Below are 25,284 nucleotides of genomic sequence, written 5' to 3'. Positions count from 1 at the left end.
AAATTAATAAGTTTATAATTTTATGTGAGAAATCAAGTAGTATAAAAACATATTTTAAAAGAAAAAGTACACTTTAATTATCAGTCTATGCATTGTCAAAGGGCCTAAGGTTAAACTTCACATTCAGGGTCCCAGTTACAGATAAATGAATTTCAAGTAAAATTTTAAGGTACTTTAAATTTAATTGTTACTCCAAATGTTTTAAAATTTTACTATTTTGTAGGTTTCTATATGAAAATGTTCTATTTTTACTTTACCTCTATATTTTTGTCTTCTCCAATGGCTTCTGTTATGCCTTTGCTCCCATATTTTCACTCCAAGACTCCACACCCACATTTTCTGAAACTTTACACCAAAAAACTCTTCTCTTACATTTTTGGACTTCCCTTTTCACTTCATACTTCCTTCTCATGTTTCCCTGATCCTGTATGCCTCCCTTCTGGCATCAAACATGGTTCTTAGTTTCAATCAACTAATCAACAAATAAATAAATTTTGGCAGATTTAAAGAGAAACAATTTATTAAAAATGTATGATCAGAGATAATGCCAAGTGTTGGTAAAGATGTTGAGCAACTACAGCTCTACTGGAGATATTAATTGGTGGAAATATTAATTAGTAAAATCACTTAGGCGAATTGTTTAGATATATGTTTGTGAGCTATGAAGGAGAAACGCCACCTAAAATCATGAAGACACATCTATCATTGGCCCTTGGTACAGACAAGAGAACCTGCAATGCCACCACTAACAACTCAGCTATCTAGAAACTGTTTGTAAAACAAGGGTCATTGCTGCTTCCGTGTCCCAGATGTAGCTACTGCTTCTACCACCATCTAACCAATGGTCCCAAACACTGCGCCATAAAAGACTAGATTATCTAAGCACAGGAAGGAGTTTCAGAAGTCAAGTAACCAAAAGGCAACTAAATGTCCCGATATATCTCCTATGACATCTTAAATATATTCTGCAACAATCTCATCAGAGCCATCTTTCTACCTCAGAAATTTCTTCCTCATAATCGTATGTGCCTTCATAAAATCAATTCCTATAACTTACATACCAATGGCTCCCAAATTTGTGCTTCTGACTTGGCTATTGTGTGCAGAAGCCTGGGACTTCAAGCAAGTTTCAATGTGGGTTCTTTTTCTGATCAAATATTGCTCTCTATAAAAGAAATAACACAACAAAAGTTCCCTGCACCCCTCCCCCAGATGGTCATTCCCACAGATTTATGCAGGCCCTCTATAGAAGCAAAACACAAAAAGTCTTTTCCTCCACAAAATGTCTTGGCCACTCTTATAATTTCTAGAGGACGTGAATCTCCTTTGAATTACAAACAGAGATCACCTGCACTTTAGTTCTTGCTGGAGACCTCAGTCATGACTAATCTGATATCTGACTGTTTTCCAAACCTTGGCTGAAATAGCTAATATTTGAGAAAGACATTCTGAAGGGTAGACAAATATTTATTTGGATTCTTCAGACTTTATCCTTACATTAAACTACCTATCCAGAACAATGGTACTCTAACCTCCTAAAGAATTGCTTTTAATTAGACAAAATTGATTTTAAAATAACAACAGCAACAACAACAACAACATGGGAAAGTTTTTTGTTATAATTATTAAATTTATTCCATGCCCTTATGTAAAATTTCTCATGACAAATTTTTCTCAGATGTCCAGGAATAAAGGCTGTTTCTTGTGATAAAATTTATGCTTGCTACCATAACACAATGAAAACTATGGAACCCATTTATTCTACTTGTCCAGTTTTTGCACTCAGCTGCATTAGTGTTCCTTACTAGTCGTGCTGGTATTTACATTTCCTGCTTTACGTCTATTTCTTAGTTATGATATTTAACTTTTTTTATCATTTAATCAAAAGTATTTACTGCAGTTCTACAATAAGCCATCACTCTTCTAGGTGTTAAGAATACAACAGGGAAGAAATAATACACTAACATCCCTGCCGCTGCAGAATTTACATTCTCATAGGGAGAAAGACTGAATATAAATATGTAAGATACATAATATATGAGATGGAAAAATAAAGACCAAAAAGGATGAATGAACATACAAGAACTGAACAAATTTTAAACATGGTAGTGAACTGAAAAGTGACAAAGGAAAAAAGACAGTGTGGCAGGAAAGGAAAGAGCAAGAAGTGGAGCGGGGGAAAAAATAAGGAGGGCCAGATCACATGAGGTCTTTTATTCTGAGATGGGAAGCCAAGGAGGGTTTTGTGAAAAATAATAATAACAATAAATAACATGGTAAGACTTGAGATGTAAACAAACAGGTCTGGCTACCATGTGGAAAAAAATCAGTGGCACATGGAGAGATCAGTGAGATGGCTACAGCAAATTAACCATGACAGAGATAAAATAGAAGGATCTGAGAGCTGGATAAAATAAAAAAATAATTAATGAAAAATTTCAGAACAAGTAAGACTTGGAGAGAAGAGAAAATATCAGAGAACCAGAATGGCATGAGATTTCTCTACAGTAGACTGGATGTCAGAAAAAAATGGAGAATGACTTCAAAATTCTAGAGGAATTTTTTTCAAACTAAACCCAACCCAAAAGCAGAATAAAAGATATCTTTAATATGGCAGAACTACCTTGTAACAACATTCTCTCTTGGAGAATGTGCTTTAGCAAAAAGGGGGAGAAAACCTAAAAAGTAGAGGACATAGGATTCAGGAAATGATGGGAAAGTAGGAAAGAAAACCACAGCTTGACAGCAGTGCAGCACAACAGGCCCAGAAAGTGACAAGTCCAAATTCAAGCAGAAAGAAAGAAAATCTCTGTCAGGTTCATAGGAAAAATACAGATTTGACAAAGAGATGATATGTTAAATGATATAATGAAGTATATGGAAAATAAGAATATAGGTCTAAAAAATTAGGCAAATAAAAATAAGGCAATGATTTAATGCAACTTTACTATACTTCGTAACAAACAGTGTTTACATTGTCATAATGATGTTAGTGATTTAACTCAACGGAATGAAAGAACTACATTAGGAGGATATGGAAAGGGAGGTGTAAGTCCAAGGAGGTTAAACATGCAAATCATAAAACGTTGTCACTATACAGAAACTAAAACAAGTCACCAAATAACACAACAGTAAAAATATTGTATAGAAAAGCATGGTAATCACAGGAAGAAAGAGCTAAAAGCTGTTAACCCTGAAAACTGAAACAGTATGTAAGTAAAGGAATATACTGTTTTTCATTATAATCACTTTTGGTATTATTTTTTTAAAAACCATGTGACTACTTTGTCAAAAATTAGTTGCCCATAGAGCTGAGGGTCCATTTCTGGGTTCTCTATTCTGTTCCATTGGTCCATGTGTCTGTTTTTGTGCCAGTACCATGCTGTCTTTGTGATCACAGCTTTGTAGTACAGCTTGAAATCCGGCATTGTGATGCCCCCAGCTTTGTTTTTCCTTTTCAACAATTCCTTGGCGATTCGGGGCCTTTTCTGGTTCCATACAAATTTAAGGGCTATTTGTTCCAGTTCTTTGAAAAATGTCATTGGTATTTTGATGGGGATAGCACTGAAAGTGTAGATTGCTCTGGTCGGTAGGAAAAGAAAGGGATAGAAAGGGGGGGTAATCAGAAGAGGGAATGAAGCATGAGAGACTATGGACTCTGAGAAACAAACTGAGGGCTTCAGGGGGGGAGTGGGGGAATGGGATAGCTGGTGATGGGTGGTAGGGAGGGCATGTATTGCATGGTGCACTGGGTGTTATGGGCAACTAATGAATCATTCAACTTTGCATCAAAAACCAGGGATGTACTGTATGGTGACTAACATAATATAATAAAAAAAATTTTTTTAAAATACAGAAAAAAATAATAAAAATAAAAAATAATTTAATGGTATTTAAAAAAATAAAAAATAATAAAAAATAAAAACCATGCGACTGCATTAATTTAATAAAATTTAATTTTTTTATTAAAATAGAAATCTCATATGATCCAATTATTCCACTACTGGGTATTTACCCAAAGAAAATTAAAACATTAATTTGAAAAGATACATGCACCCCTAGGTTCATTGCAGCATTATTTACAGTAGCCAAGATATGAAAGCAGCCCAAGTGCCCAACCATAGAAGTATGAATAAAGAAGATGTGGTGGATACACACACACACACACTCACACACTGAAATATTAGTCAATCATAAAATGGATATGATCTTGCCATTTATGATAACAGACCTAGAGGGTATTATGCTAAGTGAAGTAAGTCAGAGAAAGACAAATACCATATGACTTCACTTATACGTGGAATCTAAAAAACAAAAAAACAAATGAATAAACAAAAAGCAGAAACAGACTTATGAATACCAGAGAGGAGGAGGGGAGGAAATGGGCAAATGGGTGAAGGGGAGTCAGAGATAGAAGCCTCTAGTTATGGAATGAATAAGTGACTGGGATAAAAGTACAGCATAGGGAATATAGTCAATGGTACTGTAATTGCTGCATGGTGACAGAGGGTAGCTACGCTTGTGGTGAGCATAGCATAACATACAGATTTGTCAAATAATGATGCTGTGTACCTGAAACTAATGTAACATTGTGAGTCAACTATACTTCAATAAAAAAATGAAGTGTTTATGTGTACATACACATACAAATTCACACACACATATACACTTCTAGGTATGCTACTTAACAGGGCTACTAATTGTTGAATCTTGGGGGAGAGGAATATTATTATTTTCCCCATATATATGGTATAAACTGAACAAATGGGTTTGATTCAGATTGTCCCCTGGTAGCCACCTCTTCACATGAAAATAATAGTTTTCCTACACTAAAACCTATGTTATTTTTCATCTCCATATGAATTTCCATTACCCAGTATGAAATATTGAAAATGGGAGATTATTATAGAAACGCTACATAACTTTCTCGTATCCAGCAGTGTTTAGAGACTTCAGAATGATTTTCGAAAAAGGATATTACACTTAGGTCAGCAAACTCAGTTATCTATTGAATGCAAATGCAAATAAAAAGCCTTGCATTCTCCCTTTATTCTATGAGGGCATTCAACAAACCTCTGTAACACATCTTAATATCTCCAAAAGCAGACTTGGAAAATTTCTCCTTTCCTATGGAAAATTAATTCCTTCCAAATAGATCCTGTGGGTTTTCACATGGTGGTTTAGTAAATGTTAGAACAACACAGGTGAGATTAACAGGAAATCTAAAAACAACAGGAAATCTAAAAACAACAATAACAAACAGCAACAATAAACTAATTTAAACAATAAGAAAATGCATTAGTTCACATAAGTAAAAGTCTAAAGTTTGACAAGGGTCAGGGTAAACCAAATACAAATTACTCTTGCAATGCTCTTATGCCCCTCTACCTCCCTGTCCCAGCTTCATCCTCAGGTGGTAGCAAGACTATGGCATCAGTTCTAATTCTCACACCTCCAAAGGGAGAAAAGGGGAACACTTCCACAGCTGTACCAGAAGCACCAGGAAAAAGCATCAGGTGCATCATTGTCTTAATCATGTGTTTTTGATGCTTTGCCATCTGGCACAATGTTGACCCTGGAAGGTGCTAGCCAATTCCTGAAGATAGCAAAAGACTGGCTTCCAAGTGTGCCCTTTTATACACAAACCAACCAATCCTGACCCTTACCTTCAATCACCTCTTTTATTGAGCTCTTACACTCAGGGCCTCTATTCCCCTGCCCTAATCACCCCAGGGCCAGTACAGGACAACTAAGGATAGGCCCTAATGACCCAGAGCCCACCAAAATCATTCAAAGCAGCCAATCCTAAACCTGCTTACACTGCCTTGCCTGTTCCTTCATACGGAAACAACAATTAAGGCTCTTGTTCACATTTTCTCCTCATTCCCTATGCCTGACCAAACCCATATAGTCCCCCATGTGTGTTTCTATACAAACCCACATGTGCCCCCTCCTTTTGGTATCTTTGCAACAATCTGTTGGCCTCAGCATATATGAGCAATAATAAAATCTACATTTTTAAAAAGTCATTATTTCTGCCTTAGTTGCTGAAATTAAGCCATATACCTACTCCTGAGCCAATCACTGGCAAAGAGTATAGAATTATACATAGACATGAGTTTTCCAAAACTGTATGAAGGAGCATTCTTGAGTACATTTTTGATGGCAATACAGGGATATTCAATATCTGCAGGATACCACACAAACTGTTAGCTCAAGATAATTCATGATTTCAACACTACATCCCATTACATTCTTTTCAATGATGTCGTACCTTTGAGAAGCTGGGTTCTTAGCAGTTGCTATTGTAAATAATAATAATAATAAAATAAAACAAGAACTGCACAAATATCAATAAGGTTGAAGTAATGAAGATGGTGATGTATAATCTGATTCCAGGTTGGAGAAGTTGTGTTTGGAGCTGTTAGATATTTCTTTCTGCCTAGAGACATTATGATTAAATTACATACATACTAAGAACCACTGGAACCAACATATTTGGGAATCTCTGACTGAGACAAATAAGACCTAAGTCTGTTTGGGGGTGAAGTAACTTCCCCTCAGAAGCACAGGCTTCATGGAGAGCATCCAAAGAGAATTGTAGTCCTGTCAAGAAAGAGAAAGAAGGAAGTGTCTACAACAGTGTTCACCCTATGGAATTACTATTATTTCCCTTTAAATTAGCAGGTCCATTTCTTCTGTTAAACTAAAAAAACAAAAACAAAAGAAAAACCACTTTATCCTTATCTTTAAGGTTGTCTTAAAACAATCTGAAAACTTTTCTATAGGTCAAAAATACATTGGTTATGTTTTATTAGATGGCAATTATATAAAGATACTTTATATTACCTCTAATGTCAATTATAATCCCAAGAAATGTATATTACCACCATTTTACAGTTAAGTAAAAAGAGACCGTAAGATTAAAGTCATTTAGCAAGTAAATGTTGGGCAAGTCTGCCCGGTTCCAAATATGATTTGATGCCTTCACATCTTAATTATTACATTTCTGAAGTACTAGTTCACTTTCTTGCTTCAGATTTTACCAATTCCTCTGTGAAATGCTCTCCTTTATTTCTATGTGACCCTCAAACTCTTTGAATGATTCTCCCTCTAAGCCTGTTTTATACTTTCACCGTAATGTTCTATTTAAAATACCTCCTTTACCTGTTTTTATGGTCCTCTTTGTACTCCAACCCCAAATTAAGATTTTCCTTAAAATGAAAAAAAGTCTGTTTCTCTTAGCACTTTCTATGTCATTTCTGTGTATTTATTCTCAAATCTCTAACTTCTGTCCTACTATCTTCCATACTTCTAACTGAATATTTGCATTTGGATGTCTCACTTTTAGATAGAATCAACATGTCTAAACTGATCCCATCACTCTCCTTTCAAAACTAGCACTTGTACCCAATCTCCCTTTTGATGGTCATGTTTGCCCCAGACAGCTAGTCTTGAAACCTCAAAACTATAGTTGATACCCACTTGTTTTTGACCTCCACAAGTTCATCCTCACTATGAATCCGTCAAGTCACCCTTAGAATCAACTTTTTTTCCTTTACTTTTCTTTATAGATTTTATTTATCTTAACAATTTTATTGTTAATATCATTGTGAACTACAGATTATTTAATTTATTATTGATTAAATATTTCCTCTATTTTCTCACTTACAAAAAGAAAAAAGGTTAATGCTTGCTACCTACTTTCAGGGTTTATGACAATAGGGTATAATGGCGCCATGACTCTCAAAATAGGTAATAACCAAACATTGGCATGAACTAATGAAGCACAGTTTAATCTCCTTAGAATGTAAACCTTTCATACAGATATAGAGATACAGAGGTATATAGACAGAGAGATGGTATTCAATTATATCTATGGAAAGAATGACAGAATTAATTTAAAATAGTTCTACTTTTTTCTTTCAAAGACCTTCAATTCTTTGAATTATTACATTCTATTATTGTTCTCCACTTCCCTCCCCAATATTATTTTAATAAATATTACTACAATGTTGGAAGCGTGATTTTAAATCATATGTAGAAAAAGTTTAGTGAGCCTACCTCTGTTTAATTTGATAATGTTATGTTTTGTCAGATTAGTTTTCTGCACATTTCCATTTAATTCATTCACTCACACAATTTTAAGTTCATTGGGTTCTACTCACAACAATTTAAAGTTCATGGGTTGTTCATTTCTTAATTTGCATGGTTAAATATAGCTTAGAATGTATAAATAAATTAATGCTTTACTTATACAGGATACCACTATTTCAGAATGTTTTTGAATGTTCTTTTCTCTCCATTTTCCTGCCTGCCTGTCTGCCATGTTGCAGCCCTACCCCTCCTCCCTCCAAAGAGGTTTGTGACAGGGTTGTTAGTCAGCTTGTAGTGATCAGGTTGAGAAAGACCATACAACTTCCCCAAAGTGCAAAAGGAACAGCAACAAACCATTCACAGTTAAATCTCTCTCTCCTTTGGTTCCCAAAGCCTGGCATTTTAGGCCAGAGACTTTGCATGTATGCATCAGTGCAGAGACATAGTACCTGAGGATTGTAGCTAATGCTTTTTAGTGTGTGGTTTCAGCTTCTTATCAAATTTAAAAAAAATTTTTTTCCTCTCTGCTGGTGGAGGAGAAGAAAACAATGGTTGGAACATGTAGAAAAATTTGAAGTAACAGTCATTTGTAAAAATGAAACAATGCAGATGTACCTTGTTCCTCCCCTCTCATGCTACAGTCTCATTCTTCAAAGGGAGTCTACCTTACTGGCTCATAAATACCCTTGTAGACGTCTAAACATAAACCAGCACAAGCTTGTTAGTTTCTTTTTATCACAGAAATGGAATCATACTGTACATCATTTGCAACTAGTTTTCCATTTACTCAAAGCTATGTGAGCCTCATTCCTTTAAATGACTACATAGTATTATATGATATGTGCAAAAATTTATTTTGTCATCTCCCTTTTTATCATAATTCAGGTTGTTTCCAGTTTTGCTATTAGAAACTTAAAAAGCTTAAATGAACATTCTCCTACTCTGAGAGCTAGTATAAATATTTATGTAGTGTAGATTTCTAAAAGTTCAATTACTGAGTGAAAGATACATGCATTTAAAATTTTGATAAATACTGCCAAAATATTATCTTGTTTGCTGCCAGAACAGTGTCACCTGTTTTTGGCACATTCTCACCATCTGTACATTATCAATCTTGAAAAATGTCAGTGCAACAGGTGGAGCATGGCATCTTAATATTTAAACTTATATCTCTTTTACTATTGATGAGGCTGAATATCTTCTGTGAATTGTTGGTTTATGTCTTTTATTCATACGTATTTTGGGCTACTATCTTTGTCTTCTGGATATACAAAAGCATTGTATACGTATATATTTATCAGTTAAATATGTAAATCTTTTTTCCTAATCTGTCAGTTGAAAAATTATTTATTTAACATCTTTTATTTTTTCCCATCCATTCTCCCATGAGCATGTTACTCAGTAGTAAAATAATAAAATATTAAGCAGCAGCACTAAAAGAGAAGAAATAAGCTATAAAGATAATCTATATATTGTACGACAAAATTTTGAATAAGTGAATTGATTGTATTTATCTAACACCAAACTAGTGAGTCAGTTTGGTTAATTTAGTAAAATATGAGACAATAATCACAATTGTCTCATGAAGTTTTTTACTTACTAGAATGAAACTCTTGAGGTTACGGGCATTGTCCTTCTCCTTTGTATATTAATAGTGCTTAGCAGTGCCTGTTGGCCCTCACTAATGATAGCTGGCCCTCAGTAATGACTGACGAATACATGGAGTAAAAGACAACCAGATAAACCAGTGGTCTTCTTTTTTTTTTTAATAATAATTTTTTATTATGTTATGTTAGTCACCATACAGTACATCCTTAGTTTTTGATGTAGTGTTTCCATGATTCATTATTTGCGTATAACACCCAGTGCTCCATGCAATATGTGCCCTCCTTAATACCCATCACCGGCCTATCCCAATCCCCCACCCCCTCCCCCTCTGAAGCCCTCAGTTTGTTTCCCAGAGTCCATAGTCTCTCATGGTTCATTCCCCCTTCTGTTTACCCCCCCTTCATTCTTCCCTTCCTTCTCTTACCGATCTTCCTGCTATCTCTTATGTTCCATAAATGAGTGAAACCATATCATAATTGTCTTTCTCTGCTTGACTTATTTCACTTAGCATAATCTCCCAGTCCCCTCCATGTTGCTGCAAATGTTGGGTAATCATTCTTTCTGATGGCTAATATTCCATTGTATATATGGACCACATCTTCCTAATCCAGTCATCTGTTGAAGGGCATCTCTGCTCCTTCCACGATTTAGCTATTGTGGACAATGCTGCTATGAACATTGGGGTGCATATGGCCCTTCTCTTCACTACATCTGTATCTTTGGGGTAAATACCCAGTAGTGCAATTGCTGGATCATAGGGTAGCTCTATTTTTAACTTTTTAAGGGACCTCCACACTGTTTTCCAAACTGGCTGTACGAACTTGCATTCCCAACGAAAGGGGAGAAGATATTTGCAAATGACACTACCGATAAAACACTGGTATCCAAGATCTACAAAGAACTTCTAACTCAATACATGAGAAACAAATAAGCAAATCAAAAAATGGGCAGAAGATATGAACAGACACTTTTCCAATGAAGACATACAAATGAATAACAGACACATGAAAAAATGTTCAAAACCAGTGGTCTTCTATCAGAAACCATAGCAATACATTCTTTTAATGACTTTTAAACACTGGTAGTTGATGGCATACTCATATAGCCAATATGACGTTTTAAGCCTATGATAATTCTTAGGTAGATGCATTTTTACCGCTTTGGATTTTTTGGGTTTTTTTTTTTCTGCTAGTTTTCAGTAAGATTTTTTCCCCATAACTTGTAAATAAATTTGTAAGTCTTTTTAAACATATCTGACCACTTCACTACCAGGTATTCACATTAATCCTTGTAATTGCTATTTAAAACCATTACATTTTAGGGGCACCTGGGTGGCTCAAAGGGTTAAGCATATGCCTTCAGCTCAGGATCCCAGGGTCCTGAGTGTGGGGCTCCCTGCTCAGCGGGGAGTCTGCTTCTCCCCGTCTTTCTGCCCCTCTCCCTGTTCACATGTGTTCTCTCTCTCTAATAAATAAATAAATAAAATCTTCAAAAAAAATAAAACCATTACATTTTAAATACAAACATCCATATGAAATTCAAAGCAACTCATTACTAAGTGGACAGAACTCTTTTATTGACCTATTTTATTCTTCTGACTAAACTACTGGCATAGAGCAATAATCGCCTGCAAAACACATGAAGGTATTACCACTAGAGAAAACCTCCATTTTCCTTAGAAAGAAAGTGATTTTGTTATTCCAGGGTCCACTTTTAGTTTCCTCTCCCTATGAATCATGACATAACCTCAAAGGACATTAGTGACAGTCCTGAAACTCTAAATTATAGGTTGACCACTCTTGGCTTTTCCTTTAGAAAGGGCAGTAGCAAAAGCCTTTAGTAAGTCAGCTTGATTGATGAAAATTTGGAAAAATTGCTGGTCTAACATTAACCACTTCAAAATAAAGTCAGGTGGTCAGGACTGTGCTATTACTCCCATGGCGCTTAGCTTACTTTATAAATGCCTGAACGTGCCAGTGTGTTCATCCAGAAATGTTTACTGAGCATCTAGTATATGCCAGATGGTGGGCTAGGTCCTAGAGATTAAAGGCAATTAAGACAAAACATTGCTTTCCAGGGTTTCACGGTTTAAAGTAATAGTTGCTTTACTGTTTTCATTAATGATAAATAACATATTCAAATCAATTCCAAGAATAGACATAGATGCAGATTAGGATATGGCCAGTTATTGTTTATCCACTGAAATAGGATGGTGCTGTATAGGAAGGACAGAAATCTGAAATTAGATCCAATAATTGGAGTGGAGCATGTGTTTGGGGTACAAAAAGAGTTGCAGGTGCTGGGAGGAAATCCAGCCTATGAGGCAAAAATGATATCTGAAATCTCTGGCAATAAGTAGAAAAATGGCTGTTTCTGGAGAGTCTAACACAGTGATTAGTGAGAACATGCAGTGAGAGATAATTCAAGATCAATAATCTCACACGTCCAAGCAGGTAGGCAGTTGGCATCCAAGAAGTTTGCCAGCAAATCCTGAAGTGAGAAAGGAATGGTTTCAAAGCTGGATTATAGGGGAAAGTTTAATCCTGGTCAGATGGAAAGGGAAAAGGGTGGAAAGAGTGTAGCATATTTTTAGTTCTAAGAATATTTTTAAGGTATATAGTGAGTCACAATGGAACAAGGCAGAAAACTGGTTAGGCAAACTGGGCAAACACACCTCTAGGGGGAGCCTATGGCTTTTTTCTATTCTTGTATCCTCCACATGTTCCCAAACTCGCAACTCCCAGACTGTGTACATGTTTCCCCCTTAAGGAGGAATGCTGTCAGGGATAGAACAAGTTTAAGAGCCCTCGTCAGATCATAGTACTAGAAAGTAGAACTTTCAAAAGAATTAAAAACAGAACACAGATGAGCATGGATTCTCTTGTTTTTTCCTTCCAGAAATAATTAAGCATGAGTTTGTTCAAATTATCTGTGGCCATTTATTTTTCTCTTTTCAGATGCTTTTCTTCTCCCACAGGCCTGGAAGCAACCTCTTTTTTGGAAACTGCACTCCCAGTCCTCTCTCCAACAGCTGCCCCCATCAGCCATGGAGAGGCACAGTGGAGAATGCTTCTTATCTCTCCCTTGCTCCTTTATATCTATATTTGGGGTATGTGGACTTGGATTGGCATTTTCTCTCTTTGGAGGGACACGGGGTCAAGCAATGTTGAGGAAGCAGCTTTTTCTCAAGTTTTGGTTCAATGTGCTTTAGGTCATTTTCGCTTAAGAGAACAAGCTCACTCACAGGGTCAAGTCTAAATCTCTGTGTTCTTCATTAAATTTTGCCCTAGAGCCTTTGTACTTATTGTTCTCTCTGTGACACTTCTATGTATCAGATATGTGCACAACTCACACCCATACTTCCTTTATGTCTCTGTCCCAGTGTCACCTCTTCAGAGAGCCTAGCCCTGGCTACACTATATAAAATAACACTCACTCCAACTCGAGGCACTCCGATGTTCCTTACACAATTTTAGTTTTCTTCATAACACATATCACCATTTGAGGTATTAGGAGCCTCCTGATCTGAGTATCTGATCTGAATGTCTGTTTTATTCATTAGAATAGAGCTTTATTCATTAGAATAGAACACATAGCAGATGTTCAGAATAGAACACATAGGAAATGTTCAATAAATACATGTTGAATAAGAAAGTTTATATATTAATAAAGAATTCATAAATATCTATTTACAACTGGGCCTACTCTCCTGGGCCTCTGGATCTTACATGCCATAGAGGGTAGAAGTTAAGATGATGGGCCCTGGGAACCTGACCATCGGGCTTGGTTTTCAGCTCCATTTACCAGTTGTTTGATACAGTTACTTACTTTCTCTGCATCAGAGTTTCTTATTTATGAAATAAATCCTTATATTATTATAAAGATAATATTAATAGTACTTCATAAGTTTTGAGGGTTAAATTATAATGTAAATGATGCATGCAAAGCACTTAGAATAGTACCTCATATGTACAAAAAGTGCTCAATAATTTTTAGCTGTTATTATTATAATATCTAGCTACCTACTTGATCTACTGTGTTGTCAAATAGGCATCTCATACTTGCTATGTCCAAAACAGAACTCTTGATTCCCCGCCCCCTATACTTGTCTCCCCTGTAGTCTTCACCATCTCAGTAAATGACACACCACCCATTGCTCACAAAATTAGATGAAACATCTTTGATTTCTCCCTTACCTGACCTACCAAATCCAATCCACCAGCAAATTTGTGAAGACTCTGCCTTCAAAATATATCTGTATCTCTGTAACTCCATTACTATCACCCTAATCCAAGATGCCATGCTCTCCCCCTTTAACTGTGTCAGCACTCCAACCTTCTTTTTTCTCCTCCTGCTCCTTTCTAATCCATTACCATTTGGAAGCCGCAGTAATTTTTGAAAAGACTTCCCTGTTCATGTCTTTTAGTGATTTCTCATTGCTTGTAGAAAAAAAGCCAAACTCTTTACAGTGGCTTACAAGGTCCTGCCTGATGTCAAACCCACCTAATTCTCCAACATCATTTTGTCCCATGTTCCCCTTGGTCTATAATGCTTTAGCCAGATTGGCTGCCTTTTTTCTTTTTGAAACTATTTTCTACCTTTTATTGACTCGGAGCTTCTGCACTGATTATTCCTTTCACCTGGAATGCTGTTCACTGAGTTCTTGAATAGTTGTTCGAAGTCAATTTTTTAAAAATATTTTGTCAGTTACATAAAATATGACTTGAGATTATATTCTGCTCTAAATGGACTAACATAGCAATGTCCCTCTTGACCTGCCCAATCTTGCCAATACATCTGAAATGGTATACTTTCTCATTATAATCACTTGTTTATTAGCTATCAATTTCCCAAGCATAAGTTTCCTGAAAGTAGGGACACAGTCTGTCTCTGTCACCCTTATATTCATTCAGTCATTCAAAAAATAGTTTTTGAGCTCTTACTAAATACTATTGTTCTAGAAGCTGGGGACCTAGCAGTGAACGAAGCAGGCATATTCTCTGTGCTCATGCCCCACTGATCTTATTTTAGTGGGGAGATAGAGAATAAATGAATAAATAAGTAAAACTAGACTATATTCAATGATGATAATAAATATAGAATATAAAGTAGATGGGCAGAGGATTGTGTGGGGGGAGTGAGGGTTGATATTTTATAAACAATAACAGAGAAGATCTCTCTAAAAACGTGACATGTGGTTAAAGACATAAAAGAAATGGTGAGTATACATGTATATCTGGAGAAGACCTTTCTAGACAAAAGGAACAATGAGCACATATGTCCTCAAGCAGGAAAGTGCTTTACCTGACTGAGAAACAGCAAAGAGGTCAGGGTGGCTGAAGTGGAAGAAGCAAAGGAAAGAGTGCGAATACATATAGAGCCTGGTATTATGATGACTTTGGTTTCTTCTCTGAATGAGATGGGAAGCCATTGGAGGAGGTATATGATCTGGCTTACGTTTTAATAATATCACTCTGGCTACTATGCTGAGAAGGAAGGTAAAGGTAGACAAAGGGAAATCAATTAATTAGGAGGGCACTGCCATAATGAAATGCAAAAAAAAAAAATTATGATGGAGCGGACCAAAGTGGTAGCAGACAAGATAGCAAAAAGCTATGAAATTCTGAATATATTTTAAAGGTGGAAACAATGGGATTAGCTGATGGATTGGATATGGGGTGTGAAAAAGGGACAGGAATCAAGATTTTTAGCCTGAGAAACTGGAAAAAGGAAGTTGTTAATTTACTGAGATGAAGAAGACTATGGGAGGAATAGGCTTGGGGTGGGGAGAAAAGAAGAATCAAGAGTTTAATCCTACACAAAATTCACAACACCTATTAGGTACCCAAGTGGGGATGTCTAGAGGCAATTGAATATTTATGATCCTGAACTTCAGGAAAGAGGTCTGAATTGGAGATATAAATTTAAGATTGGCCAGAGCATAAGTGGTATTCAAAAACCCAAGATAGAATCAAATTGCCAAGGGCATTATTATAGAAGGAGAACAGGTCCAAAGACTCAGAACTTGCAAAGGTTTAGATGTCTAGGAGATAAAGAGAAACCAGCAGATGAAATTGAGAGTCATAGTAAGCACAGTACCATGGAGATGCACCACCCAAATTCCCCTTCAAGGAAAGACTTATTTCCCAGCTTAAGGAAGTATGGGCAGCAGACAGCCACAGCTGTCAGCTACTTTAGGATTAGCCTTAACAACAGAGACCACCCTGGCAAAAAGCATGCCCTTCTCTAACAAGCCCACTTAAGAGAACAGTATTTTCTACATTGGAAGCCTAGTCTGTCAATTTTTAGTTAAACAGTCCTATACTTAGTAATACTGGAGGAACCATCAGATGAAGAGATTTAAATGAAACCCATAATCAAATTCAATTGTTTTGAATTGTAATATCTTTTTTGAACTGTAATATCTTAAACAGCTCTTTAATTCCAGTAAGTTGTACGTTTTATACTTAATTAGTAACTATAAGTATTTCCCTAAATATCTGGGAGGTTCTATCACTTCCTCGGTCATGCAGTTATAGCAACAGAAGCAAAAATGCAGATAGGAACAACTTCAAATGGCTTTTTTTACCCAATTCCAATTATTTGCTAATTTTCTATATTTCTAATAGACAGTCAAAAACTATGCATCTTTGTATCTATGGTATCTAAGCATGTGCTAGTTCTTGACTTGTACTCAATAAATAAACCCTTGATAAATGAATTAATTAATGTATACTCACAGAGCTATTAAGAAAATAAAAACCATTTTAATTTTACGTTCTTTTCCTTTTTTTAATAATAGAATGCCAGGGGCGCCTGGGTGGCACAGCGGTTAAGCGTCTGCCTTCGGCTCAGGGCGTGATCCCGGCGTTATGGGATCCGAGCCCCACATCAGGCTCCTCTGCTATGAGCCTGCTTCTTCCTCTCCCACTCCCCCTGCGTGTTCCCTCTCTCGCTGGCTGTCTCTATCTCTGTCAAATAAATAAATAAAATCTTTAAAAAAAAAATAAAAATAATAGAATGCCAATAAAGAATTAAGTGGCAGAAAAATAAAAGAAGAGGGACAGAAAACATCTAAATAATACATAATTAATTAATGGCTGATTATAAGATTATCTCTTGCACACTTTACCATTTACATAAAAGGCTAAAGTGCAGCATGGTCAAATAATTTGTGTAACAGAGGACAGACTGATCACCAGTATATGCACCATCCACCAGAGTTCAATCACAATTGTTGGAATGTTTCGTTCACTTTTGAAAAATTGTGTTTCACATCTATAACTTCAAACATTTATATATTAATTGAAGGTATGTATTTCTAATTGATCTTTTCTACTCTTCACATTTTTTATAATTTAAAATGCATTAGTTACCATGGAAACAATGTCCTCAAGTAAGAGCAAACCTTGGTGACATCCACAAATGAAATATGAAATCAATTAATAAAATGGCTGTGTAATTTATAATAGTTACTTAGAATGAGTTACCTGATCAAATGTGAAATACAGACTGGGGAGAGAGGGTGTGGCCACCCATCAGAGTTTTTTCTCCTGAAATCTCAGGTGAGTTCAATCATCATACCCTTAAAATATATAAGCTTATTTTAGATACACTTTGCCATATAAATCATCTCAGAAATGGTTCATAGTTTTAGCTAACCTCAGGAAAAAAGGGGAAATGAAATTAAGCAACCCACAGACTATGCACTGCTCCTCCATTCCAGGATCTCTGCCTCCTTCTAACCGTGCCTTACCTGAAGTGCTGATTTCTCCATCTGGTGATTCCTTTGCAGATGCATCTGACTCAGTTCAGGAGAAGCCACAAAGTAGACAACTACTCAGGTGATGAAACTTCAGGGCACCTGGAAGACGTCTGTATAAAAATACTGTCTCTCACCCCATGGTCTCTTGTGCATGAAATTCTACCATTTATTTCCATTTGTTGAGCATCATCTTCCCTTGAGGACCCTTCTTAAACTGCAGATCTGAATTGCCAAAATTTGAGACCAGAACACATCCCAGAGAGCCTCATATTTCATAGATGAGGAAATCTGAACCCCAGTACCAAATACAAAGTAAAAAGCAGAGCTAAATGAGAATCCCTGTCTCCTAGCAAAATAATAACCCAGAAGCCCTAGGAGCCTGGTAAAGGGGTGTGCAGAGAGGGAAAATGAGTTAAGGTAGTTTATTTGGGATGTGATGCCAGTTAATAGGGGTAAGGAACCAGGAGAGTAAAACAGGAAAGAAAAGAAACCCAATATAACAATCCTTAACGAATGGTTTGATATGGAATACTAACTACACAACAGTGAAAAAGAACCAGTCACTAATCTACAATATAGGTGAAGCCCACTGGCATAATATTGCATGTGAGAAGTCAGACCCAGACCAGGATATAAAGTATGAATTTGTTTTAAATTCAAAAACACAGGGTGCATAAGCTAATGTTCTGAGGTACACAAAATAGTCTATATCTTGAGCTTAGTGATGGCTATATGGAGATATATATATATATACACACACACACGTACATACACACACACTCATAAAGCTATATGCATAAGATTGTGAAGTTTTACGTGAGTTATGCTTCAATTTTCTTGTCTTTTTTGAAAGAATGCTTTATTGAGTTGACCGACATTGTAGCCAATAGCTGTTCAATTCTGCAGGGACCTTCACGGTGTTATTTAGAATGAACCTTAAAACTGCTTACCTGAGGAATGAGAAGGAGAAACATTTAACCATCATGTCCGTGCCTATTGATTGAGGTTTCCCTGATGGGGCATTAATTTCCCCACACCTACATGTGTGCCAAGTGGCACCCCCAGGTGTCTACACTGTGCACTCAGAGAAACCCCAAGGCAGAAAGCAAGAGACAGACAGTGCATGTTTGAGATGAGGCACTGGCAACATAAAAGAGATGGGAGTCTGCTAGCAACTGTTCTCCATGACTGTGGCTGGAATCACAGGTAAAGCTGAGAAAGATATGAAAGAATGATCAAGATATGTCTGATCCACATAGACTTCCCACATATGCCAAAGATATGGTACTATAGGTGAAGCATATATGTCAAATCCTGATGTGTATAAAAAGGGTAACTCAGGGGAAGGGAGGGAAAACTAAATGAGAAATCATCAGAGAGAGAGAAAAACCATGAGAGACTCTTAACTACAGGAAACAAACTGAGGGTTGCTGGAGGGGAGGGGAGGTGGGAGGATGGGGTGATTGGGTGATGGGCATTAAGGAGGGCACATGATGTGATGAGCACTGGGTTATGCAACTGGTGAATTACTGAACATTACATCTGTAAATAATGATGCACTGTATGTTGGCTAATTGAATTTAAATAAAAATTTTTAAAAAAAGAAAAGAGTAGGGGCGCCTGGGTGGCTCAGTCGTTAAGCGTCTGCCTTTGGCTCAGGGCGTGATCCCGGCGTTATGGGATCGAGCCCACGTCAGGCTCCTCTGCTATGAGCCTGCTTCTTCCTCTCCCACTGCCCCTGCTTGTGTTCCCTCTCTCGCTGGCTGTCTCTATCAAATAAATAATTAAAATCTTTTAAAAAAGGGAAAAAAAGGGTAATCTTAGTGAAAAAAATGGAAAAATGGTAAGAAAACATGATTATATCTCAAATAAAATATATCCCACTTGGTCTTGTGATGCTTTAAATTCAATGATCCCCACATGGAAAAGCATTGTGTATGTATGGGAAATAAAGAGGGGTGGAAAGTGTTGTACTGCATTCTCCACAGCCTTCCCTTTTCACAATGAGGCCCTAGTAGGTCCAAAAATAGATAGAGTGAGATCAATATCAGTGGTGATAAATTGACCAATGAGGAGATGCCTTTAATGATAGAGCAAGAGAGCTGAGAGTTTTAGATTAATGTCAAGATTTCCCAATAAATACCCTGCAGTTAAGGCACTAAAACTTCATTAACTACTTATGAAAGTTCCCTTTGCAGCAAATAACTTTGAGCACTTTGTAACCTTCTTTAGAATAGGGGGAAGGACTGACTGAGAAATGTGCTCCTTAACAATAAAATTAAGTACATTTATATAAATTAGTCTCTCCAAGGCTTCCCAATTAAATCACTGCCTTGACTCTCTAGCCGAATTCAGCTTCTAGAATTAACACCTTAAATGGGCTACAAAACTTAGCACAAGCAGAGAAAGTAACAGAGGCTGTGTCAATCACACAAACAGATGTTACTGATACTGTTGTTGCCTGACTACAACCAACCTCCATTCACCCCTTCCTTCTTTGTTGGATAGCTCTTCTACTCAGTCCTGATATGACCCTTATATAGCTTAAACCAAAGAGAACATTCCATTTTCCTAGGCTCTATTATTAATTCAGACCATTCATAATGTCCACGGTACACAAGCATTTCTTCTTCTCCCTTGGAATGTTTTTCTGGGTGATTATAAAGCCAGGAAATGTGGCCATCATCATGTTTAAAGACTTAGAACATACCATGAACATACAGGAAAGGAGAGTGAGAAGAACATCGGTTGAGGCAATTGTGAAGCCCAAAATACCTCTGGACTTGTAAATATGAGGCCAAAAATTTTCTACGTTATTTGGTTTGATCCATGTTTCATGTTGCTGCTGATTCACTGATTTTGCTTTGTTTTGTTTCTATTTTCAATAACTTTGACCCTTCACCAGATAAAGACTGGATGAGCCAAATACCAACTGCCTCGCTAAAATACAAGCAGGATACCCTGGCATTTCCATTCTCGACTGAGGTTCATCATTTTCCATAATTTTTTGGAGCTATATGGGATATTTCCAAATTAATTAGAATAAAATATATTTCTTTACAGGTACACTAACTTGCTTACCTATTCCTATTTTGTGCAAATATTGTTATAAACTCCAGCTTTAGTAAGGGGTTTCTGAACCTACCCAAATTCATTCAAAACAGCTCTGAGATTCCAAGCCATAGCAATATCTTGGCCTAGAATTTCATCTGATGTAAGAGACTAGAGAGTAAAAGAAGATGCATAATCTTTTTTTCATTCGTTTCTAAACAATCTGAGCAGCTAAACATATATAAGCATGATTCTGGGTACTGACTGAGTTAAATGTAAAAGAAAATTTTATTTCTCCTCCTTCTTACAAAGCTTTTCGCTTAGGATTTTTTTTTTTTTTAAATCCTGTTAAACTAAAGTGGAACAAACATCAAAAAGCTTCTTATTAACAAATCTTTATTATACACATGTATAATATATACACATATTCATATATATGTATATGCAATATTATGTATTGAAATTGTTTTTAACTAGACACTAGTTACCTACTTAAAAGATTTTATAAAACCACTAGCTTTAAAACACACACACACACACACACACTCGCTCTCACATATTTTTATCATGAATCAAGCTCTGGTCTTCCACTCTTTCCCTGTGTCCTTAAATCCTTAACTGTGCCTTGATGTTTTTGGTAGAAAAGCAAGTCTTGATATCTTCAGGGACTCACAAACCCTTCCCTCACTTTGTGTGTCACACGATGCAATGCTTTTACCTTTGTATTCCATGGTAATTTAGAAAGAGGATTTTCCAAAGTAGGTTTTTAGCAATAAAACTTTGCTTTACTGCTTGTCTTTTACTTTAAAAGTACTCAATACTGCGGCCCCTGGGTGGCTCAGTCAGTTAAGCATCCAACTCTTGACTTCGACCCTGAGATGGAGCCATGTTGGCTCTGCACTGGGTGTGGAGCCTGCTTAAGATTCTCTCTTCCTCTCCCTCTGCCCCCTTCCCTCCTAGCTCACTCATGCACATTCTCTCAAAATAAAAAAATTTAAAAAAAACTACTTGATACAACTTACCTATTCTACAGATTTCAAAAAAGCTATTTTGTGTTGTTATGAGTCACTACTGCTTCAATGGGGAGAAAAATTAAGATGCTAAAATAAATTAACATGTCAGTCATTTCTTCCACTTCCAACCAAATGTGTAAAATTGGTAAGTGTGATTGATAAGCTAGAATGACTTTAAAATAAATAACAATTTCACTTTATGGCTCAGCCTAGAAGGACATCCCTTCTGGCTTGTCAGGGAGAATACAAGCCATAATTACAGTTCAAATAAACTAATAGGTTATGCTGCATTAACAAGCAATCCTAAAATCGTAGTCGCTCAAAACAAACAAACAAGGTTTATTTTTCCCTCAAACTATATGTCCATTGTAGATCACCTAGGTCTGCTCTGCACTGTCCTCACTCAGGATCCTGGCTAATGGAGGAGCCACTCTTTGGAATTAATCACTTTGGCAAAGGGAAAAGAACGTGGCAAATTACCCATTGGCTCTCCAAGTGGAGAAGGTTTTGCTCATATTCTAATGACTTAGAAGGTGTTACTCACATTTTAACGACTAAAGCAAGTCTCATGACCACGCCAGGAAGACAAGGAAATGCAATCCCAAAATGCCCTGCAGGAGAAACCAAAATAACTGGCAACAGCATTAATAACTACCACATCATCACACATAAATTCTTTCACTTTCCTGCTACAAATCTATAAACATTCTTCTCCAGCCATCTTCTCATCCTTCCCTACTGTAACAGAAGAGAAGTCCTCCCTCTTGACAAGATTCACCCTTCTTTTTCTGCCCCTATCAGGTCAGAACCCAGCTCTATAGATTATACCCTCCCTCCTGTATCTTCAGCTCCTTGTATTCTACCCCCTCTCATTAGAATTTATATTTGCTTTTTCTAATTTAAAATGTAAAAATTCACCTTTCCCGTTTCCATTTCTTCTCAACCCTTACTGCTTCACTCCTCTCATAGCCACATTTTTAAAAGAGATGTATACATTCCCACAGCCATTTCCTCAACTCCTATTCATACCTCAACGTGCTAGATCTAGCTTCACCACTCTACTGAAACAACTTATTAAAGTCACTAATGACTTCTTGTTGCTAACCCTCAAGTGCACATTCTAGTTCTCATATTAGTTAACTCTTGGCAGGAATGTCTACTCTCTCCTACTCCTGAAAATACTTTCTTCATTTGACTCTGTAGCACTACTTCCTTGACTTTCTTCTTACATCTCCAAGAGGTTCTGTCTCAGTTATTTTGAACGAACCTCATTCTCCTCCTGTTCTTTAAATAGTGATGTTCTTGGGCTCTTGCTCTTGTCTCTTTTTTCTTCTCACCCAACATTCATCTCATCATCATGGGTGACATCATTCATTCCCATGACTTCAATTATCAGCTATATGCTGAAGACTCCCAAATCTTGACACGAAGAGCTGATACCATTTCACAGTTATCCTGCCTACAACACTGCACTTCCCAGGTGCCTGGGTGGCTCAGTCAGTTAAGCATCTGCCTTCGGCTCAGGTCATGATCCCCGAGTCCCAGGATCGAGCCCCACATCAGGCTCCCTGCTCAGCAAGCAGGGAGCCTGCTTCTTCCTCTCCCTCTGCTTGATGCTCGTGTTCTCTCTCTCTCAAACAAATAAAAAATCTTAAAAACAAACAAACAAACAAAAAAAAAAAAACCACTGCACTTTCAGTGCTTGCCTCTGTTCATGTAGTAAGTATCATCTAATTTCTAGATGTACCAGAGCTGATTCACAAGAAACCAGTCAGCTTTGAAGTCAAAAATGAAAACATAAAAACTAAGATATAATCTTTTATTAGCACTTATCTAAATTTTAATAAAATAATAACCTATGTGTATGTTTGTTTAATATCTCTTTTTCCCAGGGCTATGAGACAGTGATAGTGTCCCCTCTCTCTCTAGGGCTTGACATAGCGATGCTCAATAAACAGTTGTTAACTACTGTTGCAATTCCAATTGGTACATCTCATCTAACTATCACCCTTCTCAAACATCCTTTCTGGATGGTCTGGTATACCTGGTTATATGCAGGTGCACTGCAGTGCAGGGCCTTCTAAAAGTTGTTCTATCTTATTACACAGGACAATATGCTGCTACTCAACTCCAAGAAATGATAAGCCATGACTATTAATCTGAATAGACTATGTTGTACTGCATTAACAATCAATCCTAAAATATTAGTGGCTTAAAAAAAAATCAGGCTTATATTTATTCATGTCACGTCTCTACTGATGTTTTCTACTAACAGAAGCTCCATGAGAAGTGTTAAAGACTGAAATGTGTCCCTCAAAATTCATATGTTGAAGCCCTCAATGTGACTATATTTGGAAATAGTGCCTTTAAAGAGGTAATTAAGGTTCAATGAGGTCAAAAGGATTTGTGTCCTTAAAAGAAGAGGAAGAAACACCAAGAGTATATGTGCATAGAGAAAAAGCCATATCGCAGCAAGAAGACGACCATCTGTAAGTGAAGGAGAGGGGCCTCAGGAGAAATCAAACCTACTAGCCCATTGAACTTGGCCTCCTAGCCTCCAGAACTGTGAGAAAATAAATTTCTGTTATTTACGCTACCCAATCTGTGCCATTTTTAATGGCAGTCCTATAAAACTGGTATCAGCAGTAAAAATTAAAAAGTCACTGGTGCCAGTATCCTATTGATGCTGGGATGCTGTCCTGCTCCTGTGAAATTCCAAGGATCAACATGAGGAGCAATTTTCATCCACTGTCAATGGCAAGAATGTGACAAAGGACATGGTAGATGATCTGACTTTCCAAATGAGACCCAAGTCCCTCCAAATAGTCACTCTACCCATTAAGATCAGTCTTCTCCTAGGGACAGTATTGAAAATGCCTGAGGTAACAATTCAGTAGAAGGGAAATAAAACCCATCAGCAGGACATAAGCGGATCTTATGGAAGAGGGAAAGAATTGCCCTGGAGGATCTAGATATTTCTTCCCTTAAGAATTTTTTGAAATACTGCATTTCCTCACTAATCAGAGTAACAGAAGTGTTTGGCCCTTGGTAGTAGCCCACTCCATCCCTCTCCTGGTCTCCTCATGCTTCTCCTGACTGCACAGGCTCTACACCGAGACACCCTCCACTAGTGTTACCTGGGGAAATCTCCTTATCTGTCTCACTGATCCCGTTGAGCTCTAGATTAATGAGTTAGTTTTTCTACACTAGACTTAGCAAATCACAACTCCAATTCAGTGCCAAAAATTGAATTCTGTCCTTTAAAAACAGTAAGTTATCACACATTCCTATATATTGTCATTGCATTTGTACCGAAAATATGACTTTTCATTTTCCATATTCTTATATAAGGCATAGATATTACTTTAATTATGCTACAAAATAGAACAATACTATTGATACATTGTCCTTAATAAGGGTCGTCTACATTGAACATCAAGAAGCAAATGCTCTGACAGATCATTTTTTTAAAGCCTGTGATAAAATAGCATTGAGTTTATTATCACTAATAAGAACAAAAACTTAAATATGCAGTTATGATTTCCATTCCACAGGAAGACAGAAAAGAGTCCCAATCTAAATTTTTTTTAAATGATTTTTTATTATATTATGTTAGTCACCATACAGTACATCCCCGGATTCCGATGTAAAGTTTCGATGCTCCATTAGTTGCCTATAACACCCAGTGTACCATGCAATACGTGCCCTCCTTACCACCCATCACCAGTCTATCCCATTCCCCCACCCCCC

The sequence above is a fragment of the Ailuropoda melanoleuca genome, chromosome 1 (assembly GCF_002007445.2).
Source record: "Ailuropoda melanoleuca isolate Jingjing chromosome 1, ASM200744v2, whole genome shotgun sequence".
Lineage (NCBI taxonomy): Eukaryota > Metazoa > Chordata > Mammalia > Carnivora > Ursidae > Ailuropoda > Ailuropoda melanoleuca.
Note: the sequence above shows the minus strand (reverse complement) of the source record.